The sequence below is a fragment of the Natrix helvetica genome (assembly GCF_964273705.1).
Source record: "Natrix helvetica genome assembly, chromosome: 4".
NCBI lineage: Eukaryota > Metazoa > Chordata > Lepidosauria > Squamata > Natricidae > Natrix > Natrix helvetica.
Window position 1 is genome coordinate 140,004,018 of NC_138550.1, and position 12,627 is coordinate 140,016,644.

The 12,627-nt window shown below is 46.0% G+C and overlaps 1 protein-coding gene across 1 annotated transcript in view; it reads right to left on the reverse strand.

Annotated features, from left to right (window-relative positions):
* The window catches only part of CNGB3 (cyclic nucleotide gated channel subunit beta 3), a gene marked incomplete at both ends in the record, with an annotated part of 294,107 nt that overhangs the window by 262,199 nt on the left and 19,281 nt on the right, over nt 1-12,627 (reverse strand). The gene's annotated exons all lie outside the window — the stretch shown is intronic.

Here is a 12,627-nt window from a genome sequence, read left to right on the forward strand (position 1 = left end):
TAACCATTCCGAGGGGCACTGAATCCAATGGCGATGTGCATTTTGCTCTGAGAATTCATGGAGAGCTAACCCTAACCCTAAGTGGAATTTTCCCGAATGGGATTTTCCCATGTATTTTGCTAGGAAATGTACATAAGGTGGGCTCAAAAGGCGTGCCCCCTCCTAACCATTCCAAGGGGCTCTGAATCCAATGGCGATGTCCGTTTTGCTCTGAGAATTCATGGAGAGCTAATCCTAAACCTAAGTGTAATTTTCCCGAATGGGATTTTCCCATGTATTTTGCCAGGAAATGTACAAAAGGTGGGCTCAAAAGGCGTGCCCCCTCCTAACAATACCGGGGGCTCTGCATCAAATGGCGATGTCCATTTTGTTCTGAGAATTCATGGACAGCTAACCCTAACCCTAAGTGGAATTTTCCCGAAAGGGTTATTTCCCATGTATTTTGTCAGGAAATTTACATAAGGTGGACTGAAAAGGCGTGCCCCCACCTTACCATACCGAGGGGCTCTGAATCCAATGGCGATGTCCGTTTTGCTCTGAGAATTCATGGAGAGCTAACCCTAACCCTTCGTGGAATTTTCCCGAATGGGATTTTCCCATGTATTTTGCCAGGAAATGTACATAAGGTGGGCTCAAAAGGCGTGCCCCCTCCTAACCATTCCGAGGGGCACTGACTCCAATGGCGATATCCGTTTTGCTCTGAGAATTTGTGGAGAGCTAACCCTAACCCTAAGTGGAATTTTCCCGAATAGGATTTTCCCATGTATTTTGCCAGGAAATGTACATAAGGTGGGCTCAAAAGGCATGCCCCCTCCTAACCATTCCGAGGGGCATTGAATCCAATGGCGATGTCCGTTTTGCTCTGAGAATTCATGGACAGCTAACCATAACCCTAAGTGGAATTTTCCCGAATGGGATTTTCCCATGTATTTTGTCAGCAAATGTACATAAGGCTGGCTCAAAAGGCGTGCCCCCTCCGAAACATTCTGAGGGGCTATGAATGCCTTTCGAGCCCACCTTATGTACATTTCCTGGCAAAATACATGGGAAAATCCTATTCGGGAAAATTACACTTAGGGTTAGCGTTAGCTGTCCATTAATTTTAAGAGCAAAACCGACATCGCCATTGGATTCACAGCCCCTCAGAATGGTTAGGAGGGGGACGCCTTTTGAGCCCACCTTATGTACATTTCCTGGCAAAATACATGGGAAAATCAAATTCGGGAAAATTCTACTTAGGTATATTGTTAGCTGTCCATGAATTCTCAGAGCAAAACGGACATCGCCATTGGATTCACAGCCCCTCGGAATGGTTAGGAGGGGGCAAGCCTTTTGAGCCCACCTCATGTACATTTCCTGACAAAATACATTTGAAAATCCCATTCAGGAAAATTCCACTTAGGGTTAGGGTTAGCTCTCCATGAATTCTAAGAGTAAAACCGACATCGCCATTGGATTCAAAGCACCTCGGAATGGTTAGGAGGGGGAACACTTTTTGAGCCCACCTTATGTACATTTCCTGGCAAAATACATGGGAAAATCCCATTCGGGAAAATTACACTTAGGGTTAGGGTTAGCTCTCGATGAATTCTCAGAGCAAAACGGACATCGTCATTGGATTCAGAGCCCCTCGGAATGGTTAGAAGGGGGCCTTTTGAGCCCACCTTATGTACATTTCCTGGCAAAATGCATGGGAAAATCAAATTCGGGAAAATTCTACTTAGGTATATTGTTAGCTCTCCAAGAATTCTCAGAGCAAAATGCACATCACCATTGGATTCAATGCCCCTCGGAATGGTTAGGAGGGGGCACGCCTTTTGAGCCCACCTTATGTACATTTCCTGACAAAATACATGGGAAAATCCCATTCGGTAAAATTCTCCTTAGGTATATTGTTAGCTGTCAATGAATTCTCAGAGCAAAACGGAGATAGCCATTGGATTCACAGCCCCTCGGAATGGTTAGGAGGGGGCACGCCTTTTGAGCCCACCTTTTGTACATTTCCTGACAAAATACATGGGAAAATCCCATTCGGGAAAATTCCACTTAGGGTTAGCTCTCTATGAATACTAAGAGGAAAACCGACATCGCCATTGGATTCACAGCCCCTCGGAATGGTTAGTAGGGGGCACGCCTTTTGAGCCCACCTTATGTACATTTCCTGGCAAAATACATGGGAAAATCCCTTTCGGGAAAATTACACTTAGGGTTAGGGTTAGCTCTCCATGAATTCTCAGAGTAAATCGGACATTGCCATTGGATTCACAGCCCCTCGGTATTGTTAGGAGGGGGCATGCCTTTTGAGCCCACCTTAAGTACACTTCCTGACAAAATACATGGGAAAATCCCATTCGGGACAGTTCCACTTAGGGTTATGTTTAGCTTTCCATGAATTCTCAGAGCAAAACGGATATCGCCATTGGATTCACAGTGCCCCCTACTAACCATTCCGAGGGGCTGTGAATCCAATGGCAATGTCCGTTTTACACTGAGAATTCATGGAGAGCGAACCCTAACCCTAAGTGGGATTTTCCCGAATGGGATTTTCCCATATATTTTGCCAGGAAATGTAGATAAGGTGGGTGCAAAAGGCGTGCCCACTCCTAACCATTCTGAGGGGCTGTGAATCTAATGGGGATGTCCGTTTTGCTCTGAGAATTCATGGAGAGCTAACCCTAAACCTAAGTGTAATTTTCCCGAATGGGATTTTCCCATGTATTTTGCCAGGAAATGTACAAAAGGTGGGCTCAAAAGGCGTGCCCCCTCCTAACAATACCGGGGGGCTCTGCATCCAATGGCAATGTCCGTTTTGTTCTGAGAATTCATGGACAGCTAACCCTAACCCTACGTGGAATTTTCCCGAATGGGATTTTCCCATGCATTTTGCCAGGAAATGTACAAAAGGTGGGCTCAAAAGGCGTGCCCCCTCCTAACCATTCCGAGGGGCACTGACTCCAATGGCGATATCCGTTTTGCTCTGAGAATTCATGGAGAGCTAACCCTAACCCTAAGTGGAATTTTCCCGAATAGGATTTTCCCATGTATTTTGCCAGGAAATGTACATAAGGTGGGCTCAAAAGGCGTGCCCCCTCCTAACCATTCCGAGGGGCACTGAATCCAATGGCGATATCTGTTTTGCTCTGAGAATTCATGGAGAGCTAACCCTAACCCTAAGTGAATTTTTCCCGAATAGGATTTTCCCATGTATTTTGTCAGCAAATGTACATAAGGCTGGCTCAAAAGGCGTGCCCCCTAAGAAACATTCTGAGGGGCTATGAATGCCTTTTGAGCCCACCTTATGTACATTTCCTGGTAAAATACATGGGAAAATCCCAATTCCACTTAGGGTTAGGGTTAACTCTCCATGAATTCTCAGAGTAAAATGGACATCGCCGTTGGATTCAGAGGCCCTCGGTATGGTTAGGAGGGGGCACGCCTTTTGAGCCCACCTTATGTACATTTCCTTAAAAAATACATGGGAAAATCCCATTCGGGAAAATTCCACTTAGGGTTAGGGTTAGCTCTCCATGAATTCTCAGAGCAAAACGGACATCGCAATTGGATTCAGAGCCCCTCGGAATGGTTAGGAGGGGGCACGCCTTTTGAGCCCACCTTATGTACATTTCCTGGCAAAATACATGGGAAAATCCCATTCGGGAAAATTCCACTTAGGGTTAGGGTTAGCTCTCCATGAATTCTCAGAGCAAAACAGATATCGCCATTGGATTCAGAACTCCGCGGAATGGTTAGGAGGGGGCATGCCTTTTCGGCCCACCTTATATACTTTTCCTGACAAAATAAATGGGAAAATCCCATTCGGGAAAATTCTACTTAGGGTTAGGGTTAGCTCTCCATGAATTCTCAGAGTAAAACGGACATCACAATGGGATTCAGAGCCTCTCGGTTTTATTAGGAGGGGGCACGCCTTTTGAGCCCACCTTATGTACATTTCCTGGCAAAATACATGGGAAAATCCCATTCTGGAAAATTCCCCTTAGGGTTAGGATTAGCTCTCCATGAATTCTCAGAGCAAAACGGACATCTCCATTGGATTCAGAGGTCCTCGGAATGGTTAGTAGGGGGCACGCATTTTGAGCCCACCTTATGTACATTTCCTGGCAAAATATATGGGAAAATCACATTCGGGAAAATTCCACTTCGGGTTAGGGTTAGCTCTCCATGAATTCTCAGAGCAAAATGGACATCGCCATTGGATTCAGGGCCCCTAGGTATTGTTATTAGGGGGCACGCCTTTTGAGCCCACCTTATGTACATTTCCTGGTAAAATACATGGGAAAATCCCATTTGGGAAAATTCCACTTATGGTTAGGGTTAGCTCTACATGAATTCTCAGAGTAAAACGGACATCGCCATTGGATTCAGAGCCCCTCGGAATGGTTAGGAGGGGGTATGCCTTTTGATCCCACCTTATGTACATTTCCTGGCAAAATCCCATTCTGGAAAATTCCCCTTAGGGTTAGGGTTAGCTCTCCATGAATTCTCAGAGCAAAACGGACATCGCCATTGGATTCAGAGCCCCTCGGAATGGTTAGGAGGCGGCACGCCTTTTGAGCCCACATTATGTACATTTCCTGACAAAATACATGGGAAAATCCCATGCTGGAAAATTCCACTTATGGTTAGGGTTAGCTCCCCATGAATTCTCAGAGTAAAACGGACATCACCATTGGATTCACAGCCCCTCGGAATGGTTAGGAGGGGGTACGTCTTTTGAGCCCACCTTATGTACATTTCCTGACAAAATACATGGGAAAATCCCATTCGGGAAAATTACACTTAGGGTTAGGGTTAGCTCTCCATGAATTCTCAGAGCAAAACAGACATCGCCTTTGGATTCAGTCCCCGTCGGTATTGTTAGGAGGGGGCATGCCTTTTGAGCCCACCTTAAGTACACTTCCTGGCAAAATACATGGGAAAATCCCATTCAGGAAAATTACACTTAGGGTTAGGGTTAGCTCTCCATGAATTCTCAGAGTAAAACGTACATTGCCATTGGATTAATAGCCCTTCGGAATGGTTAGGAGGGGGCACGCCTTTTGAGCCCACCTTATGTACATTTCCTGGCAAAATACATGGGAAAATCCCATTCTGGAAAATTCCACTTAGGGTTAGGGTTAGCTCTCCATGAATTCTAAGAGTAAAACCGACATCGCCATTGGATTCAAAGCCCCTCGGAATGGTTAGGAGGGGGAACGCCTTTTGAGCCCACCTTATGTACATTTCCTGGCAAAATACATGGGAAAATCCTATTCGGGAAAATTACACTTAGGGTTAGCGTTAGCTGTCCATTAATTTTAAGAGCAAAACCGACATCGCCATTGGATTCACAGCCCCTCAGAATGGTTAGGAGGGGGACGCCTTTTGAGCCCACCTTATGTAAATTTCCTGGCAAAATACATGGGAAAATCAAATTCGGGAAAATTCTACTTAGGTATATTGTCAGCTGTCCATGAATTCTCAGAGCAAAACGGACATCGCCATTGGATTCACAGCCCCTCGGAATGGTTAGGAGGGGGCACGCCTTTTGAGCCCACCTCATGTACATTTCCTGACAAAATACAATTGAAAATCCCATTCGGGAAAATTCCACTTAGGGTTAGGGTTAGCTCTCCATGAATTCTAAGAGTAAAACCGACTTCGCCATTGGATTCACAGCCCCTCGGAATGGTTAGTAGGGGGCACGCCTTTTGAGCCCACCTTATGTACATTTCCTGGCAAAATACATGGGAAAATCCCATTCGGGAAAATTACACTTAGGGTTAGGGTTAGCTCTCGATGAATTCTCAGAGCAAAACGGACATCGTCATTGGATTCAGAGCCCCTCGGAATGGTTAGGAGGGGGCCTTTTGAGCCCACCTTATGTACATTTCCTGGCAAAATACATGGGAAAATCAAATTCGGGAAAATTCTACTTAGGTATATTGTTAGCTCTCCAAGAATTCTCAGAGCAAAATGCACATCACCATTGGATTCAATGCCCCTCGGAATGGTTAGGAGGGGGCACGCCTTTTGAGCCCACCTTATGTACATTTCCTGACAAAATACATGGGAAAATCCCATTCGGTAAAATTCTCCTTAGGTATATTGTTAGCTGTCCATGAATTCTCAGAGCAAAACGGACATCGCCATTGGATTCACAGCCCCTCGGAATGGTTAGGAGGGGGCACGCCTTTTGAGCCCACCTTTTGTACATTTCCTGACAAAATACATGGGAAAATCGCATTCGGGAAAATTCCACTTAGGGTTAGCTCTCTATGAATTCTAAGAGTAAAACCGACATCGCCATTGGATTCACAGCCCCTCGGAATGGTTAGTAGGGGGCACGCCTTTTGAGCCCACCTTATGTACATTTCCTGGCAAAATACATGGGAAAATCCCATTCGGAAAAATTACACTTAGGGTTAGGGTTAGCTCTCGATGAATTCTCAGAGCAAAACCGACATCGTCATTGGATTCAGAGCCCCTCGGAATGGTTAGGAGGGGGCCTTTTGAGCCCACCTTATGTACATTTCCTGGCAAAATACATGGGAAAATCAAATTCGGGAAAATTCTACTTAGGTATATTGTTAGCTCTCCAAGAATTCTCAGAGCAAAATGCACATCACCATTGGATTCAATGCCCCTCGGAATGGTTAGGAGGGGGCACGCCTTTTGAGCCCACCTTATGTACATTTCCTGACAAAATACATGGGAAAATCCCATTCGGTAAAATTCTCCTTAGGTATATTGTTAGCTGTCCATGAATTCTCAGAGCAAAACGGACATCGCCATTGGATTCACAGCCCCTCGGAATGGTTAGGAGGGGGCACGCCTTTTGAGCCCACCTTTTGTACATTTCCTGACAAAATACATGGGAAAATCCCATTCGGGAAAATTCCACTTAGGGTTAGCTCTCTATGAATTCTAAGAGTAAAACCGACATCGCCATTGGATTCACAGCCCCTCGGAATGGTTAGGAGGGGGCACGCCTTTTGAGCCCACCTTATGTACATTTCCTGGCAAAATACATTGGAAAGTCCCATTCGGGAAAATTCCACTTAGGGTTAGCTCTCTATGAATTCTAAGAGTAAAACCGACATCGTCATTGGATTCAGAGCCCCTCGGAATGGTTAGGAGGGGGCCTTTTGAGCCCACCTTATGTACATTTCCTGGCAAAATACATGGGAAAATCAAATTCGGGAAAATTCTACTTAGGTATATTGTTAGCTCTCCAAGAATTCTCATAGCAAAATGCACATCACCATTGGATTCAATGCCCCTCGGAATGGTTAGGAGGGGGCACGCCTTTTGAGCCCACCTTATGTACATTTCCTGACAAAATACATGGGAAAATCCCATTCGGTAAAATTCTCCTTTGGTATATTGTTAGCTGTCCATGAATTCTCAGAGCAAAACGGACATCGCCATTGGATTCACAGCCCCTCGGAATGGTTAGGAGGGGGCACGCCTTTTGAGCCCACCTTTTGTACATTTCCTGACAAAATACATGGGAAAATCCCATTCGGTAAAATTCTCCTTAGGTATATTGTTAGCTGTCCATGAATTCTCAGAGCAAAACGGACATCGCCATTGGATTCACAGCCCCTCGGAATGGTTAGGAGGGGGCACGCCTTTTGAGCCCACCTTTTGTACATTTCCTGACAAAATACATGGGAAAATCCCATTCGGGAAAATTCCACTTAGGGTTAGCTCTCTATGAATTCTAAGAGTAAAACCGACATCGCCATTGGATTCACAGCCCCTCGGAATGGTTAGTAGGGGGCACGCCTTTTGAGCCCACCTTATGTACATTTCCTGGCAAAATACATGGGAAAATCCCTTTCGGGAAAATTACACTTAGGGTTAGGGTTAGCTCTCCATGAATTCTCGGAGTAAATCGGACATTGCCATTGGATTCACAGCCCCTCGGTATTGTTAGGAGGGGGCACGCCTTTTGAGCCCACCTTATGTACATTTCCTGGCAAAATACATGGGAAAATCCCATTCGGGAAAATTCCACTTAGGGTTAGCTCTCTATGAATTCTAAGAGTAAAACCGACATCGTCATTGGATTCAGAGCCCCTCGGAATGGTTAGGAGGGGGCCTTTTGAGCCCACCTTATGTACATTTCCTGGCAAAATACATGGGAAAATCAAATTCGGGAAAATTCTACTTAGGTATATTGTTAGCTCTCCAAGAATTCTCATAGCAAAATGCACATCACCATTGGATTCAATGCCCCTCGGAATGGTTAGGAGGGGGCACGCCTTTTGAGCCCACCTTATGTACATTTCCTGACAAAATACATGGGAAAATCCCATTCGGTAAAATTCTCCTTTGGTATATTGTTAGCTGTCCATGAATTCTCAGAGCAAAACGGACATCGTCATTGGATTCACAGCCCCTCGGAATGGTTAGGAGGGGGCACGCCTTTTGAGCCCACCTTTTGTACATTTCCTGACAAAATACATGGGAAAATCCCATTCGGTAAAATTCTCCTTAGGTATATTGTTAGCTGTCCATGAATTCTCAGAGCAAAACGGACATCGCCATTGGATTCACAGCCCCTCGGAATGGTTAGGAGGGGGCACGCCTTTTGAGCCCACCTTTTGTACATTTCCTGACAAAATACATGGGAAAATCCCATTCGGGAAAATTCCACTTAGGGTTAGCTCTCTATGAATTCTAAGAGTAAAACCGACATCGCCATTGGATTCACAGCCCCTCGGAATGGTTAGTAGGGGGCACGCCTTTTGAGCCCACCTTATGTACATTTCCTGGCAAAATACATGGGAAAATCCCTTTCGGGAAAATTACACTTAGGGTTAGGGTTAGCTCTCCATGAATTCTCGGAGTAAATCGGACATTGCCATTGGATTCACAGCCCCTCGGTATTGTTAGGAGGGGGCATGCCTTTTGAGCCCACCTTAAGTACACTTCCTGGCAAAATACATGGGAAAATCCAATTCAGGAAAATTACACTTAGGGTTAGGGTTAGCTCTCCATGAATTCTCAGAGTAAAACGGACATTGCCATTGGATTAACAGCCCTTCGGAATGGTTAGGAGGGGGCACGCCTTTTGAGCCCACCTTAAGTACATTTCCTGACAAAATACATGGGAAAATCCCATTCGGGACAGTTCCACTTAGGGTTATGTTTAGCTCTCCATGAATTCTCAGAGCAAAACGGATATCGCCATTGGATTCACAGTGCCCCCTACTAACCATTCCGAGGGGCTGTGAATCCAATGGCAATGTCCGTTTTACACTGAGAATTCATGGAGAGCTAACCCTAACCCTAAGTGGGATTTTCCCGAATGGGATTTTCCCATATATTTTGCCAGGAAATGTACATAAGGTGGGTGCAAAAGGCGTGCCCACTCCTAACCATTCTGAGGGGCTGTGAATCTCATGGGGATGTCCGTTTTGCTCTGAGAATTCATGGAGAGCTAACCCTAACCCTACGTGGAATTTTCCCGAATGGGATTTTCCCATGCATTTTGCCAGGATTTGTACATAAGGTGGGCTCAAAAGGCATGCCCCCTACTAACCATTCCGAGGGGCTGTGAATCCAATGGCGATGTCCGTTTTGCTCTGAGAATTCATGGACAGCTAACCCTAACCCTAAGTGGAATTTTCCCGAATGGGATTTTCCCATGTATTTTGCCAGGAAATGTACATAAGGTGGGCTCAAAAGGCGTGCCCCCTCCTAACCATTCCGAGGGGCACTGAATCCAATGGCGATGTCCGTTTTGCTCTGAGAATTCATGGAGAGCTAACCCTAACCCTAAGTGGAATTTTACCGAATGGGATTTTCCCATGTATTTTGCCAGGAAATGTACATAAGGTGGGCTCAAAAGGCGTGCCCCCTCCTAACCATTCCGAGGGGCACTGACTCCAATGGCGATATCCGTTTTGCTCTGAGAATTCATGGAGAGCTAACCCTAACCCTATGTGGAATTTTCCCGAATAGAATTTTCCCATGTATTTTGCCAGGAAATGTACATAAGGTTGGCTCAAAAGGTGTGCCCCCTCCTAACCATTCCGAGGGGCATTGAATCCAATGGCGATGTGCATTTTGCTCTGAGAATTCATGGAGAGCTAACCCTAACCCTAAGTGGAATTTTCCCGAATGGGATTTTCCCATGTATTTTGCTAGGAAATGTACATAAGGTGGGCTCAAAAGGCGTGCTCCCTCCTAACCATTCCAAGGGGCTCTGAATCCAATGGCGATGTCCGTTTTGCTCTGAGAATTCATGGACAGCTAACCATAACCCTAAGTGGAATTTTCCCGAATGGGATTTTCCCATGTATTTTGTCAACAAATGTACATAAGGCTGGCTCAAAAGGCGTGCCCCCTCCGAAACATTCTGAGGGGCTACGAATGCCTTTTGAGACCACCTTATGTACATTTCCTGGCAAAATACATGGGAAAATCCCAATTCCACTTAGGGTTAGGGTTAACTCTCCATGAATTCTCAGAGTAAAATGGACATCGCCGTTGGATTCAGAGGCCCTCGGTATGGTTAGGAGGGGGCACGCCTTTTGAGACCACCTTATGTACATTTCCTTAAAAAATACATGGGAAAATCAAATTCGGGAAAATTCCACTTAGGGTTAGGGTTAGCTCTCCATGAATTCTCAGAGCAAAACGGACATCGCAATTGGATTCAGAGCCCCTCGGAATGGTTAGGAGGGGGCACGCCTTTTGAGGCCACCTTATGTACATTTCCTGGCAAAATACATGGGAAAATCCCATTCGGGAAAATTCCACTTAGGGTTAGGGTTAGCTCTCCATGAATTCTCAGAGCAAAACGGATATCGCCATTGGATTCAGAACCCCGCGGAATGGTTAGGAGGGGGCATGCCTTTTGAGCCCACCTTATATACTTTTCCTGACAAAATAAATGGGAAAATCCCATTCGGGAAAATTCTACTTAGGGTTAGGGTTAGCTCTCCATGAATTCTCAGAGTAAAACGGACATCACCATGGGATTCAGATCCTCTCGGTTTTATTAGGAGGGGGCACGCCTTTTGAGCCCACCTTATGTACATTTCCTGGCAAAATACATGGGAAAATCCCATTCTGGAAAATTCCCCTTAGGGTTAGGGTTAGCTCTCCATGAATTCTCAGAGCAAAACGGACATCGCCATTGGATTCAGAGGTCCTCGGAATGGTTAGTAGGGGGCACGCATTTTGAGCCCACCTTATGTACATTTCCTGGCAAAATATATGGGAAAATGCCATTTGGGAAAATTCCACTTCGGGTTAGGGTTAGCTCTCCATGAATTCTCAGAGCAAAATGGACATCGCCATTGGATTCAGGGCCCCTAGGTATTGTTAGTAGGGGGCACGCCTTTTGAGCCCACCTTATGTACATTTCCTGGCAAAATACATGGGAAAATCCCATTTGGGAAAATTCCACTTATGGTTAGGGTTAGCTCTCCATGAATTCTCAGAGTAAAACGGACATCACCATTGGATTCAGAGCCCCTCGGAATGGTTAGGAGGGGTTATGCCTTTTGATCCCACCTTATGTACATTTCCTGGCAAAATCCCATTCTGGAAAATTCCCCTTAGGGTTAGGGTTAGCTCTCCATGAATTCTAAGAGCAAAATGGACATCGCCATTGGATTCAGAGCCCCTCGGAATGGTTAGTAGGGGGCACGCCTTTTGAGCCCACCTTATGTACATTTCCTGGCAAAATATATGGGAAAATCCCATTCGGGAAAATTCCACTTCTGGTTAGGGTTTGCTGTCCATGAATTCTCAGAGCAAAACGGACATCGCCATTGGATTCACAGCCCCTCGGAATGGTTAGGAGGCGGCACGCCTTTTGAGCCCACATTATGTACATTTCCTGACAAAATACATGGGAAAATCCCATGCGGGAAAATTCCACTTATGGTTAGGGTTAGCTCCTCATGAATTCTCAGAGTAAAACGGACATCGCCATTGGATTCACAGCCCCTCGGAATGGTTAGGAGCGGGCACGGCTTTTGAGCCCACCTTATGTACATTTCCTGACAAAATACATGGGAAAATCCCATTCGGGAAAATTCCACTTAGGGTTAGGGTTAGCTCTCCATGAATTCTCAGAGCAAAATGCACATCGCCATTGGATTCAGAGCCCCTCGGAATGGTTAGTAGGAGGCACGCCTTTTAAGCCCACCTTATGTGTTGTGGCTCAGCCGTTGCCATTGCCACCAGACTCCGAGAGTGATAGTCCCTACGAGTCAGCTCCAGAGGAGATGGGCGACCCTGGACAGGATTCAGATGCCTAGCAGGGATCCGAGAGTCTGGTCGGCCACCAGGAGGCGCCTGAGGCATGGAGCAGCGGTGAGAGCCAGAGGAGGCGGACTCCCGATGCCATGCCTTGGAGCAGCGGGGAAGACTCACGAGACAGTGAGTCAGAACTCAACAGGGCGTTTCTGGACGCCCGTTACTGGCGTGCCCACAGACGCAAGGAGTGTGGGCGTAATTACAGGTGGTAAAGAGCTCTCAGCTGATGTTTGGGAGGCGCCCTTTTTAGGTTATAAAAGGGTTGACTTTGCATATGCCCTTCGCAGCAGTCAACAGAAGACTTATGCCAGAAGCTCTAGTTTGGGATCTTGGCAAGCTGGATAG